Raw genomic sequence first — 13,491 nt, 5'->3', positions numbered from 1 at the left:
TGCTGACCAGCAACTATATCCGAATGTTTGAAAATGTCACCGTCTGACATGCACCAGCTGCAGTGCAAAGTACAAATCCAATTTCTTAGAAAGACTATTTGGAACACAACCAAGAACGGCTTCGACATACAAGTGGTACCCCTTCGTAGGTTGGACAAGTATCCACTATCTTCATGCAAGTAAGAAACCGGCACGTTCGATAGATAACATCCGATTTCCCGACCGTAGAAACCCCAAAGACAAAATAGGAAGTAGGTGACACATCAAACCCGTAGTAGATGGCCCATTTTTGCTGTCTATGTTTCCACAAAGGCCGGCTTCTAGCCATCCGCTGCCAAAAGATGGCAGATACGATAAAGCGCTGCAGGATGTATATGCACAGGAAAATTGGAAAAGGCAAGGGAAAAAGAGTGGCACCTAAGACGAAGGAGTGCATCGCAAGAAAAAGATATTTAGAGACTGTATTGAAAATTTCTTCACTCTATCAAAACTATATCTATCTATATATATAAATAAAAATGGAATGGTGTTTGTATGTCACGAAATGGCTTGAGAACGGGTGATTGGACTTACATGATTTTTTCACTGTTGAATTCATCCAGAGTTCCGACGTGTTTGTGTGTTGAAAAAGTTTAGGAAAGTCTTCGGGATAGTGGGGAAACGGGATAAAACTAATCTGTCATTTTCTACACGGGACTTACATGGCGTTTTTCAACAGCCTACTTAATGGCAAGACGAAGTTTGCCGGGGCCACAAGTCAAAAATAAATCTATACACATCAAATTGCTTCGCACATTGAAGCCAATTTGTTTTTATTATGCAAAATTAAAGAAAATTTTAATAGAATTGCTAAAAAAATATGTAGTCGACATGAAATTTCACGAGATTCAAGCCAAGCACATGCACATATCCATAGAAAGAAGTGAATATACACTCAGCGAAATCATAATAGCACCACCCTTTTACAGTGGAACAATACAGGATGGTGTTATTTTTATCTCCCTAACTGCACTTCTGTTATGCCACAGCTCTGTCTCAAGCTGATATGAGGCTTACCGAACAGATCCATGCCAGAGCAATTTGTCACCAGCTTGCAGTGAAGGTTTCCCCATCAAAATGATGCTACCAGTCCGGAATCGGTGATGTTTGCCACCTATGCTTAATTTATGATTATGCCACCATGGAAAGTACACTACTCATGGTCTCGGTCTCACTCGAAAGCTGCACCAATCAGATCAGGAACCATATCAGCCTGCTAGCAGACACGATTCTGATGAAAGCAGTCTAATCATCACATTTGGTACCATGGTGCTTCCGTTTTCCGCATGGTGTGAAACCATTGGAAAATGTGGTTTTCGCGAACTCTGTCATCGCATCGCAGTCATACCTACATATGCCACAATTTAGCACTGAAGAAGAAAATTTCATTATCATTCCTCGTCGTGCGCTCTATCGAGACGGTCGCCTTTATTCCGTGCTCTGAACCATTCGTTTTTTCGGTAGAGTTTTTCTCCAAGTGGAGTTTTTTTATCATTCGCTAATCCTACCAGTGAACGAAACGGTAATCGCGCAACACGTGGAAGCAGCTAGTCCTGGCTTAGTCCTACGGCTAGACTGTGCGTCGAAGCATCACCAAAGGGCAAACCGGGGGTCCCTCCTCCCCGTCATCTACCATCGTGCCCATCGCAAACATCAACGCGCTTTCATCGTTGTACCCAGCTCCAGCAGATCGAACGAGCCAAGGTCAGAAAACGCCGCCTGTTTGACTACCTACAGTAAGCAGATAACAAGCTGTAGCACGCTGTGGTTAGGTAAATTGTTCATATTTTCTTGGTTGCATTGTTTGCCGTCGGTCGGACAATTTCATCTACGTTGACTTACACAGTGGTCTCGAAGTGTTTTTTCCCTTGACTAAAATAGAATTTTTTTTTTGCTGAATTATTTTTTTTTTGTATTATTAATTTGATTTTTTTTTTGTGTTGCATTAATATTGATTAACTCACACAGCAGTGCAAAATCAATCAAATCATTTTTTTTTTTTTTTTGGTTATTATTGCTATTGTTATTTTTCTCGAAGCGTGAACCAACGCTACTTTCTGTGAGCTAAATTAAAAAAAGCCCACTTGTAAATATTAGTTAGGTTTTTGATTTTTCCCTTGTGTTAATATTACAACACAATGGATCCAAATGATGAAGGCGGGGGCAATTCGCAATTTCTAATATCCTCCGAAGACGAGTCAAACAATAATTTTGTTGAAAATGTCTCCCCTATGGAGACCGGCGTATTAGAAACAGGGTCTTCTCCCCTACAAGGAGCGCCTGAATTACAAACTCCAGTGAGGTTGCCTGAAATCGAACAGTCCATTACCCATCTTTCTGAGGATGAATCTATTGAATCACCATCGTACGAAACATTGGTCAGTCCACAAGTACCAATGGAAACATCCTCTTCGAATTCTTCCTCTGCACATCAACGGCAAGCGCTCCCCTCCACCTTTGGTAAAGCGAACCCCCGCCAGAAAGCTTACCCGCCCGGATCTAAGGGTCCCTTTCTGGTTTTTTTCCGGCCCAAAGGTAAACCGTTAAACAAATTGCAAATCGAAAAAGATTTGGCAAAGTCGTTTCGGGGCATCGAGTCTGTAGATGCACCCAGCCGTGACAAGCTCCGAATCACTGTCAGTGATCGTGAACAGGCAAATAGAATTGCTTCCTACGAGCTCTTCTCGATGGAGTACAGAGTATACATACCAAGTCGAGACATTGAGATCGCAGGGGTTGTCACCGAACCGTATTTGAGTTGCGCTGACATCAAAGCTGGTGCTGGAGGGTTTAAAAACCGTGATGTTCCCCCAGTCACTATCCTTGATGTCAGACAAATGAAGAAGGTGGCTCCTGATGGCACAAAACAGCCCTCAAATTCGTTTTGCGTCACATTCTCTGGATCGGCGCTTCCGGACAACTTGGTGATCGGGAAACTTCGGTTACCCGTTCGCCTCTATAAACCTACGGTCATGCACTGTGATAAGTGCCAACAGATTGGTCATACCACACCTTTCTGTTGTAACAAACCACGATGCGCTAAATGCGGTGAGCAACATGTTGAGGGTGCCTGCAGTACAGAACCTAAGTGTACATGCTGTGGTCAAGCTCCACATGAGCTCACCACATGTCCTAGGTATATAGAGAGGGAGAAACATCAAATTCGATCTCTACAGCAACGATCGAAGCGTTCTTACGCAGAAATGCTGAAGAAGATCGCCCCAGCTGTTGCTCCGCCAGCCCAACCAATAGCTAGCAACAATATCTTCACCTCCCTAGCTGACGATGAGCAAGGTTCTGACTCTGAGGAGGGTGAAGAGTATACTATTGTGCAAACAGGATCAAAGAGAAAGCGAGCTGTTGCTAGACAGCTGCGACATCGTCAGCAAAATTCTCAAAACGCACAGCAGGAACTCCGACCCTCCCTGAAAAAGTCAAGAAGTTTCGAAAAAGCTATCAAAGCAAATCCACCAGGTTTCAGACTTGTCCCTGGAGATTTTCCGTCACTTCCGGGATCATCTAAAACCCCAGATATCCCAGTTTTTCGCCCAGAAAGCCAACACGCAAATATTCCTTCGGCTCGACAGGAAAGTGTCGAAACTTCCGACAAACTAACACTTTCTGGGATTGTGGAAATCATCTTCAAAATATTGGAAGTTTCTCCCGCAACAAGAAACCTCATTAACATGGCTCTTCCTTTCGTGAAACCTCTTCTGAAACGTCTGTTTTCACAATGGCCGATTCTTGATTCGTTCATATCTCTCGATGGATAATTCAACCAACGAGGTCGGGGATATGATCGTAATCCTACAGTGGAATTGTAGAAGCATTCTTAAAAATATTGATGCGTTTAAATTTTTAGTCCACAGCACGCGCTGTGACATATTTGCCCTTAGTGAAACATGGCTCACTTCTGATAAAGATATTTCTTTCCACGATTTTAACATTATCCGTCAGGATCGAGGGGACGGTTATGGAGGGGTGTTATTGGGGATCAGAAAACTCCACTCCTTTTATAGAGTTGACTTCCCCCCGATGACTGGCACCGAAGTAGTCGCATTGCAGGTCACGATACGAGGCAAAAGCTTTAGCATAGCAAGTGTGTACCTGCCGCCGAGCGCCAGGGTATCTCGCAGGGACCTTGCAGCCATCTGCTGCGCTATGCCGGCTCCACGGATAGTCGTTGGCGATTTTAATTCGCACGGTACAGCCTGGGGGTCAATGTATGACGATAACCGTTCGTCCTTGATATACGACTTGTGCGACGACTTCAACTTGACAATTTTAAACACTGGGGAAGCAACACGAGTAAGACCTCCAGCTCCACCTAGCATGTTAGACCTCTCAATCTGTTCGAATTCGCTATCATTGGATTGCACGTGGAAAGTGATTCAAGATCCCCATGGTAGTGATCACCTGCCTATCAAAATTTCTATCACCAATGATTCGTGTCAGGCCCGCCAGATCGACTTAGCGTATGACCTCACGAAACATATTGACTGGGGAAAGTACGCTGAGTTAATCATCGATGGCGTGCATTCGGTCGAGTTACTTCCTCCGTTGGAAGAGTATCAGTTCCTATCCGAATTAATCGTCAACAGTGCTCTTCAAGCACAGCGTCGACCAATACCGGGATCGAAAGTTCGACGTCGGCCACCCACCCCGTGGTGGGATGAGGAGTGCACCGCAGTATATCGGGAAAAATCCGCCGCGTTTAAAGAATACCGGAAACGCGGTTCTCGGGAAAACTACGAGCGCTATACCTCTCTTGAACGCAAGTTTGGTAGCCTTGTCAAAGCGAAGAAACGAGGATATTGGCGAAATTTCGTAAACGGACTTTCGAGGGAAACGTCGATGACAGCATTATGGTCCGCCGGGAGAAGAATGCGCAACGCGTCGTCGGTAAATGAGGATAAAGAACACTCTTCTCGGTGGATCTTCCAGTTCGCTAAGAAAGTGTGTCCTGACTCCGTTCCCGTGTACAGGACGGTTCGCGCTTGTTTGCCAGAGAGAAACGAAGTTGATAGACCCTTTTCGATGCTTGAGTTCTCACTTGCTCTCCTTTCATGTAACAACTCCGCCCCAGGAATGGATAGGATTAAGTTCAACTTGCTCAAAAACCTCCCAGACGTCGCGAAGAGGCGCTTGTTGGACTTATACAATCAGTTTCTTGAAGGCAACATTGTTCCGGATGATTGGAGACAAGTGAGAGTAATTGCCATCCAAAAGCCCGGAAAACCCGCGTCGGATTACAACTCGTACCGCCCTATCGCGATGCTGCAGTGCTTACGCAAGCTGTTAGAGAAGATGATTCTTTATCGGCTTGACAAATGGGTTGAAGTGAACGGCTTTCTCTCAGATACGCAATTTGGTTTCCGCAGAGGCAAAGGAACGAACGACTGTCTTGCGTTACTTTCAACAGAAATCCAACTAGCCTATGCTCAAAAGGAGCAAATGGGCTCAGTATTTTTGGACATTAAGGGGGCTTTTGATTCAGTATGCATAGATGTCCTTTCAGACAAACTTCAAGATTGCGGACTTTCATTATTGTTAAACAACTACTTGTATAATTTGTTGTCTGAGAAACGTATGAGCTTTTCTCACGGTACCTCAACAACTTCACGAATAAGTTACATGGGTCTCCCCCAGGGCTCATGTTTAAGTCCCCTTCTTTACAATTTCTATGTCAGAGACATTGATGATTGTCTCGTGGAAAATTGCTCGCTAAGACAGCTTGCGGATGATGCCGTTGTTTCTGTAACAGGACCAGGGGCGGATGATTTGCAAAGACCACTGCAAGATACTCTAGACAATTTGTCTACTTGGGCCTTGAAGCTGGGTATCGAATTCTCTCCGGAGAAAACTGAGTTGGTTGTCTTTTCTAAGAAGCGTGATCCTGCAAAGGTAGAGCTTCAACTCATGGGTAAGGAGCTTGCTCAGGGTATTTCACACATGTATCTAGGGGTCTGGTTCGACTCTAAATGCACCTGGGGAAAGCACATCAAATATTTGTATCAGAAATGCCAGCAACGAATCAACTTCATGCGTACCCTCACTGGAACATGGTGGGGAGCCCACCCGGAAGATCTGATAAAGCTATATCGAACAACGATTCTGTCGGTTCTCGAATACGGTAGCTTTTGTTTTCAATCCGCCGCGAAAACACACATCCTGAAGCTGGAGCGTATCCAGTATCGTTGTCTTCGGATCGCGCTAGGATGCATGTCATCAACTCATACGATGAGTTTAGAAGTTTTAGCAGGAGTACTGCCTTTATCAGATCGTTTCGCGGAATTATCGCTACGCTACCTCATCCGATGTGAGGTGTTAAATCCATTGGTGATTGGAAATTTTGAAAAGCTAATCGAACGAAATCCTCAAACAAAATTTATGACACTGTACTACTGGTACATGAGTCTGGAGGTTAACCCTTCATTGAATGCTCCAAATCGTAGTTGCTTCCCAGACTTCTCCAGTTCTACTGTAGGTTTTGATCTGTCCATGAAGCAAGAAATCCATGGAATTCCAGATCATCTCCGAAAGGAGTATATTCCACTAATTTTTGCAAACAAGTTCGGTCATGTCAGCAGCGACAGAACGTTTTACACTGATGGGTCAAAAACAAATGATTCCACTGGATTTGGTGTTTATAACGAATTTCATAGTGCCGCCCATAAACTTCAAAACCCATGCTCAGTATACGTCGCTGAATTAGCGGCTATACATTATGCATTAGAGCGAATTGCCTCTCTTCCCTCTGATCGATTTTTCATTTTTACGGATAGCCTCAGCTCCATTGAGGCTATACGTTCAATGAGGCCGTTAAAGCACTCCTCGTATTTCCTTCGCGAAATACGATCTTCATTGAGTGCTTTATCGAATCACACCATCACCTTGGTATGGGTCCCTTCACATTGTTCGATACCGGGCAATGAGAAAGCAGACTCACTCGCCAAGGTGGGCGCTATGGAAGGCGATATTTATGATCGTCAAATCGCCTTCAATGAATTTTTTGCAATTGCTCGTCAGCAAACCCTGCTCAGTTGGCAACAGAAATGGGACAATGGTGACTTGGGTAGGTGGTTGCATTCCATTCTCCCTCGGGTGTCCAGGAAGCCGTGGTATAAAGGGTTGGACATGAGTCGAGACTTTATCAAGGTAATGTGTCGGCTGATGTCCAACCACTACTCTTTGGGATCGCATCTCTATCGAATAGGGCTCTCAGACAGTAACCGTTGCGGTTGTGGTGCAGGATACAGAGACATCAACCACGTGGTGTGGTACTGTTCCGAATACGGCATTGCCAGATCCGATTTATGTGAATCCCTCAGGGCCCGAGGGAAACCAGATAAGGAAGACATTAGAGATGTTCTGGGTAGGCTGGATTTCGATTACATGATGCTTATTTACAAATTTTTGAAGCAAAATGATGTCATTGTTTGATTTCCCATTCTCGCTGTCCACATAGTTCCCTTTCTGGTTTCGTTTGTCCACCTTGTCCCCTCGAAATACGTTTGTTTGTACCGTTACAGGTTGTCGTCATGTCCACTCTACGGTTGACCTGCAGCAACAACGATACTCACTACCACGCTGAACGTCAACATGTAAACCTTAACCCTATCCTCTCCTTCATTTTTTTGTTATCCTTAACCTCGGCCAAACCGCGAGTTTTACGGTTCCCCAAAACTAATATAGATTATTAAGAAGCAATTATGAATTTGTAAAAAAAAATCAATTGAATTCGGCTCCGTTATGCCTAGTGGCGCTTGAGCCTGTTAAATAAACGTTAAAGTAAAAAAAATTTCATTATATTGCTGGTGCATGAATAATTCGAATCCAGTTCGAAAACCAATTTCTTTATCCACATCGACATAGGAAATTCAATTTCTCTCATAAATTTCCGTATTTCGATTGAGAGCGAAGGCAAATATGTTTGGCTTTTGCCATCATTTGTTCTCAGTAGGCATTGTATTAGAGAAGTTTTCAACTGTAATAAATTTTGGGGAGAATGGTAGCGTGCCTTTTGTGAAGAGTTGAAAGCAGGGCTGGTTATACATTTGTGAGAGATAGAGTTAAAAGCATGCAAATGCCTTTGAAAATATAATGATATGTTTGCAGAAAAGTTGGATAAAGTTTAGCATTATTGTTTGTTTATTTTGTTTTTATTTTTGAATTCAGATCCAAGGAATCGTGTCATCGAGTTATTTCTGTTAACGGAAGCTTTGACACTACTGATAGCAATAAACAGTATATCTCAGTTATCACACGGTGGTTCTTCAGAACGAGCGCCTCTTTCTAATAGTGAATTTGATAATGTTGAAAATCGTTAAAAATGAGTAAAATAATTGATGTATAAATTTTGTCAACAGGTCAACGGAACGATTGGCTCGACGAGGAATTCTGGAAAAGAATGCAGCGCGGACGCATGCTGCAGCAAGGGATCGGCAGAACGTTGAAGGTCATAGATGGAAACAACAGCAGACTCCTTCTGAAGAAAGAAAAAACCCTGCCTGGGGGAAGCGGAGTGCGACGAGATGGAACAGCTGTGCTATTCTCAAGAAACGAAGACATCCCGCAATGGCTTCGTGCCGCGAGCCGAGATATGCAGGGATAAGGATTGAGGTGTCTTGACGGACAAACGTGAGATGATCGAAAGGTGGAAGCAGCCCTTCGACGAACACCTGAATGGCACTGAGAGCGTAGGCAATAAAGGTCGAGACAAGTGAGGAAATACTATCGTCAGTACTGCCGACGATGAAAACCAAACAGCCCATACTTTGAAGGAGGTCTAAAATACCATTTACCAGAACTGTCAAGCAGCTGGTAAGGATGGTATCGGACCTGAACACATAAAGATAAGCCCAGAGAGGCTGGCCATTTATCTGCACTGGTTGATAGGTTCCATGTGGGAAACAGAACAACTACCAGAGAAGTGGAAGTAAGGGGCAATATACCCCATGTACAAGAAAAACTTTAGAGTGTGAGAACTATCGAGCGATCACCATTCACAACGCAGCCTATAAAGTACTTTCCCAGATCATCTTCCGCCGTCTTTCGCCGCTGGCAAGCAGATTTGTGGGAAGTTATCAAGCCGGTGTCGTGGACGGGCCATCGACAACAGACCACATCTGTATGTTGCGGCAGATCCTCCAAAAGAGTCGCAAAGTCCCTAAGCACAACCTATTCATCGGTTTCAAAGCGGCCTATGAGAGCATCGACCGTGAAGAGCTATGGAAAATTATGGACGAGAATGGTTTTCCCGGGAAACTGACTAGACTGATCAAGTCAACGGGATAGTGTACAGTGCTGTGCGAAGATATCGGGTCCGTTATCGGATCCGTTTGAAACGCGCAAAGGACTTCGACAAGGCGATGGTCTTTCCTGCGTCCTTTTCAATATTGCGATAGAAGGTGTTCAACATGCGGGGCTTGATCTACAATAAATCCAGCCATCTGCTTTGCTGACGACGTGGACATTGTCGGAAGAACGTTCCAGGTGGTTGCTGGACATTAGCCAGGCTGAAACGTGAAGCAGGACGGATTGAAGGTAAATACTAAAATAAAATAAATAGTAAATAATACTAAGTGTTCCATGTATAAGACGCAGATAAGACCGGTAGTCCTCTACGGGCATGAGACCTGGGCGATGCTCGAAGAGGACTGCAAGTGCTACGAGTTTTTGAACGACGTGTGCTTAAGACGATCTTTGGCAAAGTATGTGAGAACGGCGTATGGAGGAGAAGAATGAACCACGAGCTTGTGCAACTCTACGGTGAACCCAGTATCCAGACAGTCGCCAAAGCTGGAGGGGTACGATGGGCGGGGCACGTTGTGAGAATGCCGGGCAATAATCCCGCAAAAATAGTGTTCAACTTGACTCCGGCCGGTACAAGACGAAGAGGAGCGCAACGAGCTAGGTGGTTTGACCAAGTGGAGCAGGATCTTGGAAGTGTGGGGTGAGAAAGTGGAGGCTAGCAGCCATGGATCGAGTTTGTTGGCGTGACTTTGTGGTGCAGGTCATGTCTCTAAGGATGAAGCGTCAACAAAAGCAAAGTAACAAGAAAGACGACAAGCTTAGATTGTGGGAACTTCCGAGCGATAACCATGCTGAATGCGACCTACAAAGTTTTATATCAGATAATTTTCCATTGTCTTTCACCTGTAAAAAACGAGTCCGTCGAAAGTTAACGGCCGATCGACAACGGACCAAATCATTACTGTACGGCAAATCTTCTATGAATGACATGAATACCAGGACCCACCACATCACCTTTCCATCGATTTCAAGCCGGCATACGATAGTATCAACCGCTTATAGCTATGGAAAATTATGGACAAGAACAACTTTCCACAGAAGCTCACAAGACCCGATGTGGAAAGGTTGGTACCTCGCGTACCTGAAGGAATCAAATAGACCCCTCTGTGTGGTCCTTCGCCTATTACCCAGCAACTCCTATCCCTACCTCCTCGTGGTACTGGCCGGGGTATGAGTAACCTTAGGGAAGATCGGGTAACCAACCCCCGGTGGGAGCTTTGGTCGTATGCTGACAGAGAAGGGGGGTGGGGGTTTGCTTCTGCAAACCTGGAGCGTTTGTATTTCATGGTCATGGGCGGCTGATCATCGTCCGAGTTCCAGTGGTGGACTCTAAGCTAAACTGCGCTATGGTCCTCCGAACATTTAGGGGGAATGGTCCTCCGGAAATCTAGGGGGTTGGTGTCAGGCCCTGCAAGCCAGCCGTAAAAACATCAAGCAACGAACAATCAACGAGAGAATACGAACCGGGACAATCGGCGAAGACCACAGCGACGTAAAGGGACTAGCGATTGGAAGCTCGGTACGTGGAAGTGTAAATCTCTCAACTTCATCGGAAGCACACGCATACTCGCCGACGTGCTGAAGGACCGTGGATTCGGCATCGTAGCGTTGCAGGAAGTGTGTTGGAAGGGATCGATGGTGCGAACGTTTAGAGGTAATCATAGCATCTACCAGAGCTGCAGCAACACACACGAGCTGGGAACAGCTTTTATAGTGATGGGTGATATGCAGAGGCGCGTGATCGGGTGGTGGCCGATCAATGAGAGAATGTGCAAGTTGAGGCTCAAAGGCCGGCTCAAACGCTCAGGTTGGCCAGGAGGAGGAGTTCAGACCGACTATTGGAAAGTTCAGAGCCCACCGGCTGACGAACGAAAACGGCTTACGACTAATTGATTTCGCAGACTCCAAGAATATGGTCAACCGTAGCACCTACTTCCAGCACAGCCTTCCATACCGATACACCTGGAGATCACCATAGCAGACAGAATCACAAATCGACTACGTTCTGATTGATGGACGGTCAGGACCTATCGGGGTGCTAACATCGACTCTGACCACTATCTGGTGATGGTTAAACTGCGCCCAAAACTCTCCGTCGTTAACAACGTACGGTACCGACGACCGCCCCGGTATAACCTAGAGCGGCTCAAGCATCCGGATGTCGCAGCGGCATACGCGCAGCACCTCGAGGCTGCATTATTAGAAGAGGGTGAGCTGGATGAAGCCCCTCTTGAGGACTGCTGGAGAACAGTGAAGGCAGCCATCAACAATGCAGCTGAGAGCAACGTCGGGTACTTGGGACGGAGTCGACGGAACGATTGATTTGACGAGGAATGTAGGCAGGTTCTGGACGAGAAGAACGCAGCGCGGGCGGTCATGCTGCAGCAAGGGACTCGGCAGAACGTGGAACATTATAGACGGAAACGGCAACAGCAGACCCACCTCTTTTGGGAGAAAAAACGCCACCTGGAGGAGACGGAGTGCGAGGAGATGGAACAGCTGTGCCGGTCTCAAGAAACACGCAAGTTCTATCAGAAGCTCAACGCATCTCGCTACGGCTTCGTGTCGCGAGCCGAGATGTGCAGGGATAAGGATGGGAGCATTTTGACGGACGAGCGTGAGGTGATCGAAAGGTGGAAGCAGCACTTCTACGAGCACCTGAATTGCGCTGAAAGCACAGGCAATGAAGGTCGAGACAACGCAGGAAATGCCTTTGTCAGTACTGCGGAGGATGGAAACCAACCAGCTCCCACTTTGAGAGAGGTTAAGGATGCCATTCACCAGCTCAAGAACAACAAAGCTGCTGGTAAGGATGGTATCGGAGCTGAACTCATAAAGATGGGCCTGGAGAGGCTGGCCATTTGTCTGCGGCTGATAGGAACAATCTGGGAAACAGAACAGCTACCGGAGGAGTGGAAGGATGGGGTAATCTGCCCCATCTACAAGAAAGGCGACAAGTTAGATTGTGAGAACTTTCGAGCGATCACCATTCTAAATGCGGCCTACAAAGTATTATCCCAGATCATTTTTCATCGTCTGTCAGCTGTAGTAGGAGAATGTGGGGCAAGATGAGCACCCGGGGCAAGATAAGCACCCCTATTTTGTGTCGTTCCTACCGATTTTTTTCAATAAATTATTTAGGGTTCTGATGAATATCATTAAATTGATATGATGGCCATAAATTTCAGCTAAAAAATCAACAGCACAACGTAAATATTGTCAAAAATACATAGAAGACCAAAAATTTACTTTTTCATATAAGATTTGTTCATTAAAGAGTGATATTTTTGTTGCGTAAACCATTAAATTCATACGTTTTTGGCCGTATACTTATAGAATAATCTTCTGTAGATAATCAGGAGCAAAAATTTTATCAAATTTAAAAAATATTTCAATTGTTTTGATTATATTAATAAATTTACACCCTTGGGGCAAGATGAGCACCATGTTCAAAATTAATTAAAAGTGTGAAATTATGTAACCACATTTAGCTGTGGGCTTGACTTGCGGTATCCTCTTTGCACAAACAGTTTTTCTAAAAAAATATAAACAAACAACAAATTTAATCGATTTTTAAGTAAAATCTTAGCAATCTATGAAAAGTTATTTATTTTTTGATAAAAGTTTTAAAAACTATGCTAGTTGAAGATAAATACTATCAGATATTGAAGATAATATCTTGGGATATTGCAAGCATTGAAAAATAATAGTTTTCTTTAGTAAATTGCATCTTTTTATGGGGGTGCCCATCTTGCCCCGCAGTTTTTTTGACCGATGATAAAAAAGCTATTTTTTAACGTATTATTTGGAAAACTATTCATCACTTTTTAAAACTTTTAATGGTTGGAGGTCAAAGTAATAATGTAAAAGATAAGGATGGTTACCAATTTTACCAAAATAAGAACGTTTAAGTAGGCTTAAATCGCGCTAATCCTTAGGGTGCTCATCTTGCCCCGCCTGACCCTAAGCGAGTTCGTGGGAAGTTATCAAGCCGGTTTCGTTGACGGCCGATCGACAACGGACCAGATCTTTACTGTAGCAAATCCTCCAAAAATGTCGTGAATACCAGGTCCCAACGCATCACCTTCTCATCAATTTCAAGGCGGCATACAATAGTATCGACCGCGTAGAGCTATG

At 44.7% G+C, this 13,491-nt stretch overlaps 1 protein-coding gene across 2 annotated transcripts in view; it reads right to left on the bottom strand.

Annotated features, from left to right (window-relative positions):
- The window catches only part of LOC5569176 (prolyl endopeptidase FAP), a 576,755-nt gene that overhangs the window by 501,481 nt on the left and 61,783 nt on the right, over positions 1–13,491 (bottom strand). The window lies entirely within an intron of this gene.

The sequence above is a fragment of the Aedes aegypti genome, chromosome 2 (assembly GCF_002204515.2).
Source record: "Aedes aegypti strain LVP_AGWG chromosome 2, AaegL5.0 Primary Assembly, whole genome shotgun sequence".
Lineage (NCBI taxonomy): Eukaryota > Metazoa > Arthropoda > Insecta > Diptera > Culicidae > Aedes > Aedes aegypti.
This window is presented reverse-complemented; position numbering and strand designations above follow the sequence as displayed.